The following is a 16,277-nucleotide window of genomic DNA, read 5'->3' on the forward strand; positions in this document are numbered from 1 at the left end:
GACTATTTGCAAAAAGAACTTTAAAAAGGATTTACAAAATTGTTTGCAAAAACAAAACTTATGGTGCAAGCGTAGTCCAAAATGTTATATAAGAAAGAAACAATTCATGCATATTTTGCAAGTATTTATATTGGCTCAATTCCAAGCAACCTTTGCACTTACATTATGCAAACTAGTTCAATTATGCACTTCTATATTTGCTTTGGTTTGTGTTGGCATCAATCACCAAAAAGGGGGAGATTGAAAGGGAATTAGGCTTACACCTAGTTCCTAAATAGTTTTGGTGGTTGAATTGCCCAACTCAAATTGTTGGACTAACTAGTTTGCTCTAGATTATATGTTCTACAGGTGCCAAAGGTTCATCTACAACTATACGAAATCGACTGTCCGGAATACCGTAGATTATTCCGGACAGGAGAAGCTTTTTGGAAAAACAGGCCAAGCGCGGACCGTCCGGCCCCTTGCGGCGGACCGTCCGCGACACAGGAATGACCCTCGGACAGAACCAATGCAAGAACACAAGTTTCCACTACGGACTGTCCGAAGGAAAAGCAAAGACCGTCCGAGCCCTCGCGCGGACCGTCCGGCCTCAGGCGCGGACCGTCCGGTCGGTAAGAAACCGAAAAACCCGAAGGTAACGGGTTCAGAGAAATGAATTATAGGGGGCCTCGCGGACCGTCCGGGGTGCACGACCGGACCGTCCGCGACTGGCTCTGTCTGACATCTGACGACGCATTAAATGCAATATAGCCGTTGATATAGCCGTTACTGCTGACCGTTGCATTTTCAGCCGTTGATCTACAGGGGCGGACCGTCCGCACCAGGCCGGCGGACCGTCCGCGCTCAGCAGAATGGCCCAACGGCTAGGAAGTGGTTGGTGGCTATAAATACAACCCCAACCACCTCCATTCAACACATCCAAGCATTCCAACCTTCAACATTCAATACAAGAGCTAACAATCCATTCCAAGACACATTCAAAGCCTCCATCTCTCCAAGTTTCACAATTGAGAAAAGAGATCATTAGTGATTAGTGGCTTGAGAGAGAAAGTGATCCGTGTGTTATTTGTCGCTCTTGTTGCTTGGCTTTTTAATCGTGCTTTCTTGATTCTTTCATTGCGATCAAACTCACTTGTAATTGAGGCAAGAGACACCAATCTTGTGGTGATCCTTGTAGGAACTTTGTGTTCCAAGTGATTGAGAAAAGAAAGCTCACTCGGTCCGAGGGACCGTTTGAGAGAGGGAAGGGTTGAAAGAGACCCGACCTTTGTGGCCTCCTCAACGGGGAGTAGGTTTGCAAAAACCGAACCTCGGTAAAACAAATCCGCGTGTCACACTCCTTATTTGATTACGATTTGTTTTGCACCCTCTTTCTCGGACTCGTTTATATTTCTAACGCTAACCCGGCTTGTAGTTGTGTTTATATTTATAAATTTCAGTTTCGCCCTATTCACCCCCCCTCTAGGCGACTTTCAGCTATGACTGTCGCTCAAATGAATCATCCTCCGAATCCCCGCTTGTTGATGACATGACTGTCGCTCAAATGCGACTACTACAACAAATGGACAACATGATGACAAAAATGCAAGCACAGATCCATTAAGAATGACAAGAAATGCGACAAGAATGTCAAGAAATGTGTCAAGAACGGCAGGAACGACAGCAACTACCACCACTAGCTCCGCCTAGAGATAAGCACCGGGAGTTTATGAGTCACAAGCCACCTACATTCTCTAACTCCTGGGACCCACTACAAGATGACGACTGGCTGAAAATCATGGAAAAGATGCTCAATATAGCTCAGTGCACTGACAGGGAGAAAGTACTCTATGCATCGGGTCGCCTTACTGGCCCCGCTGCGGATTGGTGGGATGCATATTGCGCTGCTCATGCCGCCGCTAACACCATTGCATGGGCAGAATTCTCCACTCACTTCAGGAATTACCATATTCCTGTTGTTCTCATGAAGATCAAGAAAAAGGAGTTCCTATCTCTCAAACAGGGTGGCATGTCAGTAAGTGAATACAGAGACAAAATCATCCAGCTATCCCGATAAGCTCCTGAGGAAGTGGATGATGATGAGAAAAAGCAGGAACTATTTCTGGAGGGTTTAATCGGGCCACTCCAATACCAATTGATGTCGCACACATTCCTGTCCTTCTAGAGACTACTAGACAAGGCTATAGCTTTGGAGCACAAACGAGTTGAGCTAGGAGAGAAGAGAAGGGCTACTAACCAGCGACAGGCTGGAAGTAGTTCCCGTCCCCGTTATGCTACACCTCAAAGTACACCAACTCGTGCTAGTTCCGGACATCAGACTAAACAAACCCAATCTGCTCCTCTTCAAGCAAACACCCTGGCAGGACCTGTTGCTCCTAATACATCCACAAACAGGTCATGCTTCAAATGTGGACAGGCCAGTCATTATGCCAACTACTGTCCCAACAGGGCTGCTTATATCACTCCAGCTTCGATGAAGCAAGGTCAGGCCTCCGGAGTAAGAGTCGGACCTTATCCGTCAATAGGGGTCAGGTCAACCATGTGGAAGCAGAAACTGAACCTAAAGGACCCAAAAACCCAGAAGAGGTGTCGGTTGAAGGCGAAGAAGCCAGTGAAGAAGGGAATGAGCAACAAGATTAGAGTATATATATATAAGTAGTATTTGTAAGACCTAAATAATACCTTAGGTAGTAGCTAGTTCTTTATTAGTTTAGGAATAATAATAAAGTTTATTTGAACCTATGTTTTAATAACAAGTTATGCATCATGCTGAAATTTTTGGTTGTGCATATGTTTTGAGACAAAAATACATCTTTTTTCTTGCTAATCTCGAAGACGAGATTCTTTTAAGGGGGGTAGGATTTGTAAACCCTAGAATCTAGCCTCTAAAACTCTAGTCACTTGAGAAATAATAAAGTAGTCATTTTAATTATGTATCTTATTAAAGAGGCATATTTCTTTTAAATAAATATTAAATAAACATATGGAATTATGCATCATGCTAGAACTCCTTTGTTTGTGCACCAAACTCAAACTTAGGTTTAAAACAAATTTAGCTTCAAATTCAAATCCGAGCTCTGAAAAATATAGGGGCAAAATAGTTAGAAGAATGGAAAAGTAGTAATAATAATAATTAAATAAATAATATTATTTCAAATAGTGGGAGTGTTATTCATATTAGAATTTTATGATATATTTGCAAAGCTGAAATTCAAAACCAAAATTTGAATTTAGTTTGAAACATGAAAGGAATGGAAATAAGGAAAGAAGAGAAATAGAAATAATAAAAGGAAAAGGAGACCTCAGAACTCCTCCTAGGCCCAAAGCGAATCTTTCGGCCCAGTTAGCCTTTGAGTCCGGTGGCCCAACCAACCAAAAGCACGCTAACATGCGGGCCCCAGTTGTCAGCCGGACTCGGTTGGATGCGCTCACACGCGCGAGCTTTAACCATCCTCTTTTGTAAGCCTTACACTTCACATGAGCCCCACTGTAAGTGAGCTCATGCACATTATTCCCCACAACTTGTTGAGCGATGAACGTATGTGAGCTCACCCATGTTGTACTCATATCCCCCAGGTCAAGAACAGGTACCATAGGATGAGACGCATGAAGGATGTTGTGATAAGTTCGTGAGTGGTCTAGGTCGTCGTCTCCTAGTCAGCTTTGGTTGCTAGATCGTTATCTTCGTATGATATAATTATTTATCTATTTTGTACAGAACTCTGTTATATATTAATGATGTGACATTTGTTTCTATACCATGAGTCATCAAATGTGAGACTTGATCCTAGCACACATGTGAGTCACGCCCGGGTTTGGCCCCCTAAATTCGGCTGTGACACTCTTTCACACTGCACTCTTCGCCTATGCATGCAGTTCTGTTGAGCTAGGGCCAGAGCAGGCGAAGAAGCATGGCCAGACAGTGTTTTTCTGGATGGGGAGGGAGTAGAGAAAGAGCACGCCTAGGTATGCAAAACCGATCGAGAATCACACCCCCTAGGTTCCTCGTTTTCGAACCGGACCAGGGTCAAGTCTTTCAAAATTCAAAAACAAACATGAGAAAAAATACATGTTTTGCTGAGCAATTTGATATCGCTCATATTTAAATTTAGCCTTGTTTAGATCGTTACAAAAAATAAAACAGATGTAATGCTTACAATTCTGTTAACATGTTAGCCCTTTTCTATAAAACTGAAACAATATCCACTCATCCAATCCCCCCTCCCCTCTGTCTTCCCTAGTTGTGCCGCATAGCCCGTATCTCATAATCCACCATTGACTCCATTCCTAGTGATATTCAAAAGGGGGTAACCACTCGCTCTCGAATTGCTCATTTCTACAAACATTACTCCTTTGTGTCTTCCATTGAGACTTGTAGGATTGAAGACGCACTTAGAGATATGGACTGAGTAATGGCAATGCAAGAGAAGCTCAACAACTTCAATAGGAATAAGCTTTAGCGTTTAGTTCCACTTCCTAACCAAAATGTTGTAGGTACCAAGTGGGTATTCCGCAACAAATAGGATGAGCATGGTGTGGTGGCTAGGAACAAAGCTCGACTCATCGCCAAGGGGTATTCAAAAGTCGAATGTTTCGATTTCAATGAAAATATGCACCCGTAGCTAGGCTTGAGTCAATTCGTATATTACTTGCCTATGCAACTCACCATGTTTTTAAGTTATATTAAATGGATGTAAAAAGTGCCTTCCTCAATGGCCCTATCGAAGAAGAGGTGTATGTTGAGCAACCTCCCGGCTTTAAAAATTGAGTGTCCTTCACATGTTTGTAAGCTCTCAAATGCGCTTTATGGGCTCAAGCAAGCCCAAGAGCATGATATGAATGCATGAGAGACTTTCTTATTGCAACTGGTTTCAGAGTCGAAAAAGCTGATCCTACACTCTTTACTAAAATAATTGGCAAAGACTTGTTCATATGCCAAATCTATGTTGATGATATTATCATTGGGTCTACTAACAAGTCATCTTGTGAAGAGTTTAGTAGGATCATGATACATAATTTGAGATGTTCATGATGAGGGAGATAAAGTATTTCTTAGGGTTTCAAATCAAGCAACTCCAAGAAGGCACATTCAACAGCCAATCAAAGTACACTCAAGACATACTCAAGAAGTTTGGGATGAAGAATACCAAGCCCATCAAGACTCCTATGGAGACAAATGTGCATCTTGACCTCTACACGGGTGGTAATTTAGTAGATCAAAAGGTAAAGCAGTCTAAAATAGGTTCATTACTTTACTTATGTGCTTCTAGACTAGACATTATGCTTTTCTGTATGCATGTGTGCAATATTCCAAGCTGACCCCAAGGAATGCCACCTAAGGGTTGTGAAAAGGATTTTAAGATACTTAGTTCATACTCCTAACTTTGGGCTATGGTACCCTAAGGAATCTACCTTTGATCTGATCAGGTATTCAGATGTTGATTATGCTGGATGTAAGATTGACAGGAAGAGTACTTCAGGGACTTGTCAGTTTCTAGGAAGATCTGTGGTATCTTGGCCTTCCAAGAAGCGAAAATCAGTAGCTCTATCTATAAGTGCAATCAAGCCCTAATTGTGGGTTTTGGTCATACAATTAGAGGACTAATATGTTTACTAAGCAATGTGACAAGAAAAGCACCAAAAAGGGAGAAAGCTTATGACAAAAGAAGGGCATCAAATAGTTATAAAATTTGTTATGCATTTTATTCATTTCAATAGTGTAGATTTGTTGTACTATTAAGTTTATGTGAGTCTATCTGTGTCTTTGGTTCTGCAATGCTCAAACTCCAAAAAACATCTCTACCTAAACCCAGTTAGCCAATGCCAAAATTTCAGATCATTCTGTTCAGTTTGGGTTGCGCAACCCTATCAAACAATTATTGACCCTTGGAATCTAAATTTCCTTGATTTGATTTATTCTCTGGTCTCCAACAATTACCTATTGCATATTCTAACATAGGAATACTGAAAGTTGCCTAGAGGGGGGTGAATAGGCGAAACCTAAAATTATAAACTTTGAACAAGAACTTTACCCGAGGTTAGGATTAGAAATAAGTAATAACGAATTCAGAGTGCAGAAGAGAGTTTTTCTTGCTATGAGTTGCTCAATCGATGCAGATGACTTTGGGAGCTAACTCGAAAAGATTGTAAGCAAGAGAACTTAGAGAGAGGGGAGAGGAAGAATCAAATCATAAGGTAATGATCAACACAAATGAACACAACGATTTGTTTCCTGAGGTTCGGTTCCAATGAACCTACTCCCCATCGAGGAGGCCACTAAGGCTGGGTCTTTTTCAACCCTTTCCCTCTCTCAATAGATCACTTAGACCGGTTGAGTGTTTCTTCTCAATCTCAAGGATCACATAGACCTCGCAAGAACCACCACACACTTAGGTGTCTCTTGCTAGCTTTACAAGTCACTAGAGAGTTTAGAAGGAGATGAAGAAAGAACGATTAAGAAAACCAAGAAACAAGAGCAAAAAATGGAACACAGGATCACTCTCTCAAGTCACTAATCACTAATGATCACTAGTCGCACTTATGGCACTTGGAGAGGTTTGGAAGCTTTGAATGTGTCTTGAAATGAATTGCTTGCTCTTGTATTGAATGTGAATGAGTAGAATGCTTGGATGGATTGAATGGAGGTGGTTGGGGTTGTATTTATAGCCACCAACCACTTCCTAGCTGTTGCCTCCTTTCTAGCAACCGTGGACGGTTCGCGCCCCTAGTCCGGACAGTCCGCCCCTGCACATCAACGGCTGAAATCGCAACGGTCAGCAGTAACAGCTATATCAACGGCTAGAAGTGCATTAAATGCATGGTCAGATGTCACATAAAGCAGTTGCGGATGGTCCGACCGTGCACCCCGGACCCGTGCAAGGATCACCACACAATTAGGTGTCTCTTGCTAGCTTTACAAATCACTTGGAAATATTAGAGAGAGAGATGAAGAAAGCAACCAAGCAACAAGAGCAACAAAAGAAACACAAATCACCCTCACTCAAGTCACTAAACACTTTAGATCGCTTGAGTTGATTTTGGCACTTGGAGAGAATTTGAGGCTTTAAATGTGTCTTTGGAGTGTATTCTTTGCTCTTGTATTGAATGAGGAGAGTGGGATGCTTGGATGGCCTGAATGGTGGTGATTGGGGGTATTTATAACCCCAACCACTATTCTAGCCAGTGGCTGATTGCTCTATCGATGGCCACACCGGACAGTCCAGTGGTGCACCGGACACTCCACTGTTTACTGTCCGGTGAGTGCCACGTCAGCCGACCATTAGATTTTGGAGCTGTTGACCGTTGAAGTCTTCAGTCCTTTTGATGCACCGGACAGTCCTCTGACTTCTGGCGCTGTAGACTGTCCTCTGACTTCTAGCGCTGCAGAATGCGAGCGCGGACTCACAGTCGACCGTTGGTGGAGTGGACCGTTGCTTTGAGGGCTTCACCGGGTAGTCCGATGATTTTTAGTGGACGAGCGCCGAGAAAACCCGATAGCGGCTAGTTCGCGGAGTGCTCCAGCCAGGGCACCGGACACTGTCCGGTGCGCCACTGGCTGCAGCAAGTCGGTTTGCTCCAAACTTGTAGAATTGTCCCACGGTCATTTTCTTTGTATGTGTATATGAACTTTATGCACCTGAGAAAATAACAAGTAGGCAAACTAGTTAGTCCATAAGGTTTGTGATGGACGTCAAACACCAAAATCGATTATAGGAAATGTTTAGGCCATTTCCCTTTCAATCTCCCCCTTTTTGGCGATTGATGCCAACACAAACCAAAGCAAATACAAAGTGTAGAAATGTAACTAGTTTGCATTTTGTCTGATGTGCATAAGTTACTTTGACATGAAAGCAGTTCTAAGCATATATGGTTATTTTGAAATATTTAGCATTTCGGACCACATTTGCACCACTTAGCTTGTTCTTGCAAATATTTTTGTAAAAAATCTTTTCAAATTATTTTGCAATTAGCCAATGGTATAATAATATGATTTCGAAATCATTTTTAAAGTTTTGAAAGATTCTCCCCCTTTCTCAAATGCTTTTCCTTTGACTAAATTAAAGCTCCCCCTGAAAAGGTTCTCCCCTTAGCTGTCAAGAGGTTTTTTACTTTTGCTTTTAATTTCTCCCCCTTTTTGAATTTTTTTAGAAAAACAGGGTGGTGCGGTCCTTTTGCTTTGGCCTATTAATTTCTCCCCCTTTGGCATTAAGCGCCAAAAACGAAGAAACCTTAGAGGCCTTGTACAAGAAAGATATGAAAGTAAATATATGAGTAGGGCAAAGGATATATGATATTGACAGAGTCATAGTGGAATCCGTGCCTTTGCCAATTACTCCATTTTCCTTTCAATCTAAGACTAAGCATAGAAATACTCTTGGAAACACATTAGTCTTAGATTTGACACAAGAAGAATAAGAAATATGCAGTTGTACCAAATGAAAGAGACATGACATGATCAAAGGTATAACATGAGCAATGTGTGCAAGATTTCAATTGAAGTTCAGAGAATCTAAGATGTTTAGTTCATTCCTAAGCTTGCTAAAAGTCTTTTCGTTCAGGGGCTTGGTGAAGATATCGGCTAATTGGTTGTAGGTGCTAACATATGCAATTTCAATATCCTCTTTTGCTGGTGATCTCTCAGAAAGTGATACCAGATGTCTATGTGCTTAGTGCGGCTGTGTTCAACGGGATTATCCGCTATGCGGATTGCGCTCTCATTATCACATAGGAGAGGGACTTTGCTCAATTTGTAGCCATAGTCCCTAAGGGTTTGCCTCATCCAGAGTAATTGTGCACAACAATGTCCTACAACAATATACTCGGCTTCGACGATGGATAGAGCTACTGGATTTTGTTTCTTTGAAGCCCAAGACACCGAGATCTCCCCAAAAACTGACAAGTCCCTGATGTGCTCTTCCTATCAATTTTACATCCGACATAATCGACATCAGAATACTAGATTAGATCAAAGGTAGATCCTTTGGGGTACCATAGCCCAAACTTAGGAGTTGTTGGGCCTATGCTTCGTCGCCGAAGGTCTTACAGGAAGAAGCGGTCTTCGGCGGAAGCTGTTTGTATAAAATGGCCGAAGGATCCTCTTCGTGAAGCTTCGGTATTGCAAACCGACTTAAAGATAGAATGACCTTTTAGTCCATAAAGGTCTAAGTCAATGTTGTAAGCTTTTATAAGGGGCATACTTGTAATTCCTCACAGGCTGCGTCCTGTGCCTATAAATAGTGAACAGTATTCCGTTACTGTTCACGCATTCGAGTTATTGCAATCGCATCTTCTGGAATTCAACCCTTTGCCAAGGCAAAGGTATTATTGTATTCAATGACTCAATATACTAAGTAGATACAATGTAATTCGTCTATGATGTATTTATCCCTTTCATACCTCTTGTTTTATGTTATCTTATAATTTTTACTGAAATTTTATTACGAAGACTTAAGCTTCGTAATTATGCTCTTATCAGCCTTCGTCCAAGGCCCATTATCCTCAAGGGAATAATGTTTCATGGACGAAGGACATTGACATTTAACACTTTATGTTGCCTTGTTCTTAATTCATAGTATTTGAGAACAAGTCCCCAACATTGGCGCCCACCTCCGGTGAACTCACTTCCACTTTTTGAGCTGATGGCTTCGTTCAACGACCAAGCTGGAGCTGCTTCGGACCCGAAGCTGGTGCTCCCGATCACAGGTGGCTCGTCCTCAGAGCCAGCTAACAAGAAACAAAAGAAGGAAGCACAGAGAAGGGTACAACATGTTGGGGTGCAAGGACCCTTCATCAAGTCAAGATGGTCTCACATTCCTATTACCTTCTCCCAAGAGGACCTTCAGCTCAAAGATTACCCACACAACGATGCCATGGTTATCTCTTGTGTTATCAAAGGATTTCTGGTCCACAATGTCTTGGTTGACACAGGCAGTGCAGCTGACATCATATTTGCTAAGGCCTTCAGACAAATGCAAGAGCCAGAAGATAAGATTCATGATGCTACACATCCTCTCTGTGGCTTCGGAGGAAGACAGATTGTAGCACTGGGCAAGATCACCATGTCAGTGACCTTCGGGTTCATCAACAACACCAGAACTGAGCAAGTTGTGTTTGACATTGTTGACATGGAATACCCTTACAATGCAATTATTGGTCGTGGTACCCTCAATGCCTTCGAAGCAATCCTTCATCCTGCCTATCTTTGCATGAAGATACCTTCGGATCAGGGACCCATTGCTATCCATGGAAGTCAGGAAGCTGCAAGAAGGGCCGAAGGCAATTGGACTGACTCAAAAGCAATCCATAACATAGATGGAGCTGAAGCTTGTGAACAGTACAAATTCAGAAGGGAGAAAGCAGCTTCAGCAGATCAGCCGAAGCCTATGCTCTTATGTGAGGACATAGCAGAGCAGAAGGTGCTGTTAGGCTCTCAATTATCCGAAGAGCAGGAGAAAACCTTGATAAGGTTTTTGTTCAATAACAAAGATGTTTTTGCATGGTTAGCCAATGATCTCTGCGGAGTTAATAGAGATGTTATTGAGCACTCGCTCAATGTCGATCCATCCTTCAGACCCAGAAAGCAAAGGCTTCGGAAAATGTCAGATGATAAGACCGAAGGTGCTCGCAACGAAGTCAAAAGACTCCTCAGTGCAGGAGTTATCAGAGAAGTGAAGTACCCAGAATGGCTAGCTAACACTGTTATGGTAAAAAAGGCCAATGGCAAGTGGCGAATGTGCATCGATTTTACAGATCTTAACAAGGCTTGTCCGAAGGATGAATTCCCACTGCCAAGGATAGACTCTTTAGTTGATGCAGCAGCTTCTTCAGGGCTTATGAGTCTGTTAGACTGTTATTCAGGCTATCATCAAATCTGGATGAAGAAGGAAGATGAGCCGAAGACTAGCTTCATAACTCCAAGTGGCACATACTGTTATCTTCGGATGCCTGAGGGGCTCAAAAACGCTGGCGGAAGTTTCAGCAGAATGACTGCGAAGGTTCTCCAGTCTCAGATAGGCAGAAATGTGCTAACTTATGTTGATGACATCATTGTAAAAAGCACGAAGCAGGAGAATCATATTGCTGACCTGCAGGAGACCTTCGCCAGTTTCAGACAAGCTGGCTTAAAGTTGAATCCAGAAAAATGCGTCTTCGGAGTAAAGAAGGGAAAATTTCTAGGATGTTTGGTTTCAACAAAGGGAATTGAAGCTAATCCAAGTAAGATTGAAGCTATACTTCAGATGGAGCCACCAACTACAAAAAAGGGGGCTCAAAGATTGACAGGAAGGTTGGCATCTCTCAATAGATTCATATCCAGATCAGCAGAGAGAAACTTACCATTCTTCGAAGTGCTGAAGTCAGCCGAAGTCTTTCAATGGGGACCAATCCAGCAGAAGGCTTTTGAAGAGCTGAAACAGTATTTGATAGATCTAACAACATTGATTCCACCAATGCCAGGGGCTCCTTTGTTATTATATGTGGCAGCTTCGCACTCAGCGGTAAGTGCAGCGCTCGTCCAGGAGAAGCTTGATGGTCAAGTCAAGAGGCAGGCCCCAATATATTTTGTATCCGAGGTTCTTAGTTTATCAAAGAAAAATTAAACAGAGTTGGAGAAGGTACTGTATGCTGTCTTGATGGCCTCCAGGAAGCTTCGGCACTATTTTCAAGCTTACAACATAATTGTTCCTTCTTCACAACCTCTGAAGGATATTATGAGGAACCGAGAAGCTACTGGAAGGATTGGAAAATGGGCTGCAGAGCTCAATGAATTTTGTATTGAATATGTTCATAGATCTTCGATTCAGTCCCAGGCGTTGGCAGACTTCATTGCTGACTGGACGCCAGGGGCTCAGGAGGAAGAAACGAATAAAGACAACGAAGCATGGACAATGTTTTGTGATGGATCTCGGGGAACCTTCGGAGCGGGGGCGGCTGCTGTGTTGGTTTCACCTTCCAAAGTCAAAACTTGTTATGCGGCAAAACTTGATTTTAGTTGCACAAATAACATTGCCGAGTACGAAGCATTGCTTCTAGGTCTTCGGAAGTTAAAAGCAATGGGAATCAGAAGGGCCATACTTAAAACTGATTCCCAGGTTGTTTCGGGTCATATTGACAAGAGTTGCAAGGCTAAGGATTCGAAGCTTGAAAAATATCTGGATATGGTTCGAAGAGTTGAAGCTTCCTTCGAAGGGTTTTCTGTCAAAAATATCCCTCGAGGACAAAATGAGCATGCTGATTTGCTAGCTAAGTCAGCAGCACAGGGGCTGCCTTTACCTTCGGATGTGTTCTTCGAAACAATAAAAGCACCTTCAGTGGAACTTCTTGAAAGAGCAGTTCTCAACATATCTCCTGTTTATAGCGAGGATTGGAGAACTGAGATCATCTCTTACCTTCAGGGGAAATTCCTTTCAGATGACGAAGCTTATAACAGGAGGATAGAGGCAAGAGCTCGTCCATATGTCATGATAGAAGGAGAGTTGTACAAGCATGGAGTTTGTGCTCCACTACTCAAGTGTTTATCCAGAACCGAAGGTATAGAGTTGATGAAAGAAATACATGCAGGCCTCTGTGGATCTCACATTGGATCCAGGCCGTTACTCGGAAAAATTTTCCGCCAAGGATTTTATTGGCCGAAGGCAGCTTCGGATGCAGCGGAATTAGTCCAAAAGTGCGAAGGTTGTCAGAAATGTGCACGAGATCAAAAACAACCTTCGTCCTTAACACAGCTCATACAACCTATTTGGCCATTGCAAAGGTGGGGGCCTTGACTTGTTAGGTCCGTTACCACCGGCCCAAGGGAACCTAAGATATGTTGTAGTGGCGGTGGAATATTTTTCTAAATGGATTGAGGCAAAGCCTTTAGCTACAATAACTTCGGCCACCGTCCAAAAGTTTTTCTGGCAGAATATTGTTTGTCGTTTCGGGGTACCAAAGGCTATCACTGTGGATAATGGAACACAGTTTGACTCCGAAGTTTTTAGGGATTTCTGTGATCAAATTGGTACGGAGATCCATTTTGCATCAGTCAGACATCCGGAGTCAAATGGACTCGTTGAAAGAGCCAATGGCATTATAATGACAGGAATAATGAAGTCAATCTTCAATCAACCAAGGGGAAAGTGGCCAGATCAGTTAACCAAAGTGGTGTGGAGCCATAATACAACAACGTCAAGGTCTACAGGCTTTACCCCATTCAAGTTATTATTCGGTGATGAAGCAATAACTCCAGAAGAAGCTAAAACCGGATCAATAAGGGTAGTAGCTTCGGCAGCATCAGGCTCCGAAGCTGATTATTCTGTGGAAAAAGATGCTTTAGAAGGGATCAGGTTGCAAGCCGTGGAAAACATCAACAAATATCAAGCCGAAACAATTAAATGGCGAGATAGAAAGGTTCGGCTAAAGAATATTGAGCCAGGACACTTGGTGCTTCGGAGAGTGGCCAACCCAGAAACAGTGGGCAAGTTACAGTTGAAATGGGATGGACCTTTCTTAGTAGCATCTTCGTCAAGACCCGGTTCATACAGATTGAAGGATATGGACGGCAACGACATTCCTAGATCTTGGAATGCGGATGAGCTTCGGCGATATTATGTATAATTCGATGTAATTTTTCATATTTTTTATTTTTCTTTCATGGCACCCTTTTCCTTTCCGAAGGGGGAGAAAGGTTTTTAACGGGGCCATCACGTGTAATTTCCTTTTTTAGTTCTATAAGAGCAAAATCCCCCAAGGAATGTAAATGTAAAAGCTGAGAACGCACCATCGAGTGCCAAAAAGTAAAGGCGAAGAAGCTCCAAAGTCGTTCCTAAGGGAATGCAGAGCTTACAGCGAAAAGTCAACGCTGATTCCGCCAAAAGTAAAGGCGAAGAAGCTCCAAAGTCGTTCCTAAGGGAATGCAGAGCTTACAGCGAAAAGTCAACGCTGATTCCGCCAAAAGTAAAGGCGAAGAAGCTCCAAAGTCGTTCCTAAGGGAATGCAGAGCTTACAGCGAAAAGTCAACGCTGATTCCGCCAAAAGTAAAGGCGAAGAAGCTCCAAAGTCGTTCCTAAGGGAATGCAGAGCTGAGGTGTGATTGTTTTTAAGAAAATAATGGCTATGAATATGGCTTCGGATACGTGTTTGGCCATTCATTTGCACATCACATTACATCATAGCATTTGCATTCATAAACATTCATCTAGGCATATGTACGATAATCATCTTCATGGCATAAATGGTTGCTTCGGCAAAAAGAGGAAAAAGAAGGGGAAGAAAGAGCTTCGTGTACAAAAAAGAGAGCTTCGGAAAAAAGGAAAAATGTTGTTTTCTATGCTTCGCTGCGTACGAAAAGAAGGGAAGGTGTTTTTTCGCCTTCGGCTCAAAAGAAAATTTCGTCCACATCAAAGCATTTCTCATACATCAATGGAAGGATAAGGATATATAGCAAGGTATGAACAGAATTCATTAAAGATAAGTTGTAGTTACATTTACAAAAGTTATCTCAAAAGTTTCTCAAGTACTGTCTACAGTCTACTATCTAATCTCCAAGGAGCTTCGGCTTCGGCGTCATTTTTGATCATCGACTTCGGCTTCGTCATCCTACATGAATAAGGTCGTTGTAAGTCAAAATCAAGCTTACAGGAAAAGGTAAGCACAAGGTATGGTTTCTTACTGGCTCAAGGTGGCTACGAGCTTCGTCTCCAGCCTTTTCTCGCCCACCTTTTGTCCATATCATTTTTACAAATCTATTCGAGATACTTCGGGCGAGATCAGGAATATCATCCAGGATTGATGGTGATAAAGTGAAATTTGGCCTATTGACAATCTTTCCATGATCGCAGCCAGCCTTCAGGAAAGCTGCAGCAGTGCCTCGAGAAGCCACCCAGGCACAGAAGTCACCATGCCCAGCTATGACTTCGTCGAGCTCGTCAATCTCCCCCTCAATATGTTCGAAGGTTTTCGGTAGATCTTCAGCTGAGGGGGTGAATTTTTCACTGCTGGCTCCAACTGAGTAAAAAATCTTTCTTAATCGTTGAATGCATTTGTTGCTAAATTCCAAGCATTTTTCTTGAAGACTTGTCAGTAGTTTTCTCAAATCTGAATTTTGTTGAGCTTCGGCTTCAAGTTTTGCATTAAGATCTTGTTTTTCTCGTTCGAACTGCTCAGACTGGCGGAGAAGCTTCGTGTTCAGTTCTGATATTTTTGCTTCAGCTTCCGCCAATAAACCTTCGGTTGCATGGAGCTCAAAGTTCTTTTTCTCGAAAGCATCTGATTGCTCCTTTATTCTGCTTTCCAAGTTTTCAATTATAACTTCGTGCTTCTTATCTTCAAAATCTTGCTGCATTTGCAAGGCTTTGCTCAACAGCATGCTCTGCACGAAAACAACCTTCGTCAGACATGTTTTTATTATTCGAAACAATAAAAGTTAAGGGACAAGTAGTTCACCTTGAAGTTGGAATAAAATAAACTACCAACGACATGTTGTCGTCGGTAGCGGCTGATGTCTGTTTCTAGCTTCGGGAAGCCGATACTCTTGGACAGAGTACTGATAACTTTGGCTCCTGATTGATCTCGAATACAATTTAATCTTTCATCATCAACGCCTCCGAAGAGGAGTGCCCCAGGTTTGTATCCACAGGATTTGGCATACTCTCTAAGCTCTTCTATTTCAGCTTTTGATAGTTGTTCTCCAACTAAACTCTGGAACATGAAAGTTTCGTTCTCCGAAGCTTCTTCAGCAATTTCTTTCCCTTTCTCCGACGCTGCGGTCACGGCCTCTTCGGCGGCGGTGGTAGCTTCTTCTGCAGCCAGGTCTAGCAGTATTTGATCAATGTGTTCAATTGTGCTCTCCAGGTTCAAATCTTCAGCTGAGGCAGCTTCGGCAGCTGCGGTCTCCGAAGGTGCAATTTCAATATCTGTCCCCTCTGCAGCCGCTGGTGTTTTCTGGGCTGAAGCTCTTGGCGGCGTCTTGTCAATTACCTCTGTCACAGTGATAATTCTTTGTCTCTTTGCTTTGATTATTTTCTTCAGATTTTCGGGCTCCTTGTCCTTCTGAAAAAACTTTGTCAGTTGGGGCCCCAGTGGACTTAGCTTCGCAGGTAAGGATTCAGTCATTACCTTCAGAATTTCCTCAACGACAGCAGCAGAAGGTGATGCGGGGGTTTCTTCTGCTTCGGATATTTGTTGCTTCGGAGAAGAAGCTTTCCTCTTCTTCGGAATTTTCTTCTTTAATGGTTCTTTTTCACCTTCATTTAAGGCTTCAGTTATCCTTTTCCTTTTTTGGCCTCCGGCACCTTTGTTCA

The sequence above is a fragment of the Zea mays genome, chromosome 4, assembly GCF_902167145.1.
Source record: "Zea mays cultivar B73 chromosome 4, Zm-B73-REFERENCE-NAM-5.0, whole genome shotgun sequence".
In the NCBI taxonomy this organism is placed as follows: Eukaryota; Viridiplantae; Streptophyta; class Magnoliopsida; order Poales; family Poaceae; genus Zea; species Zea mays.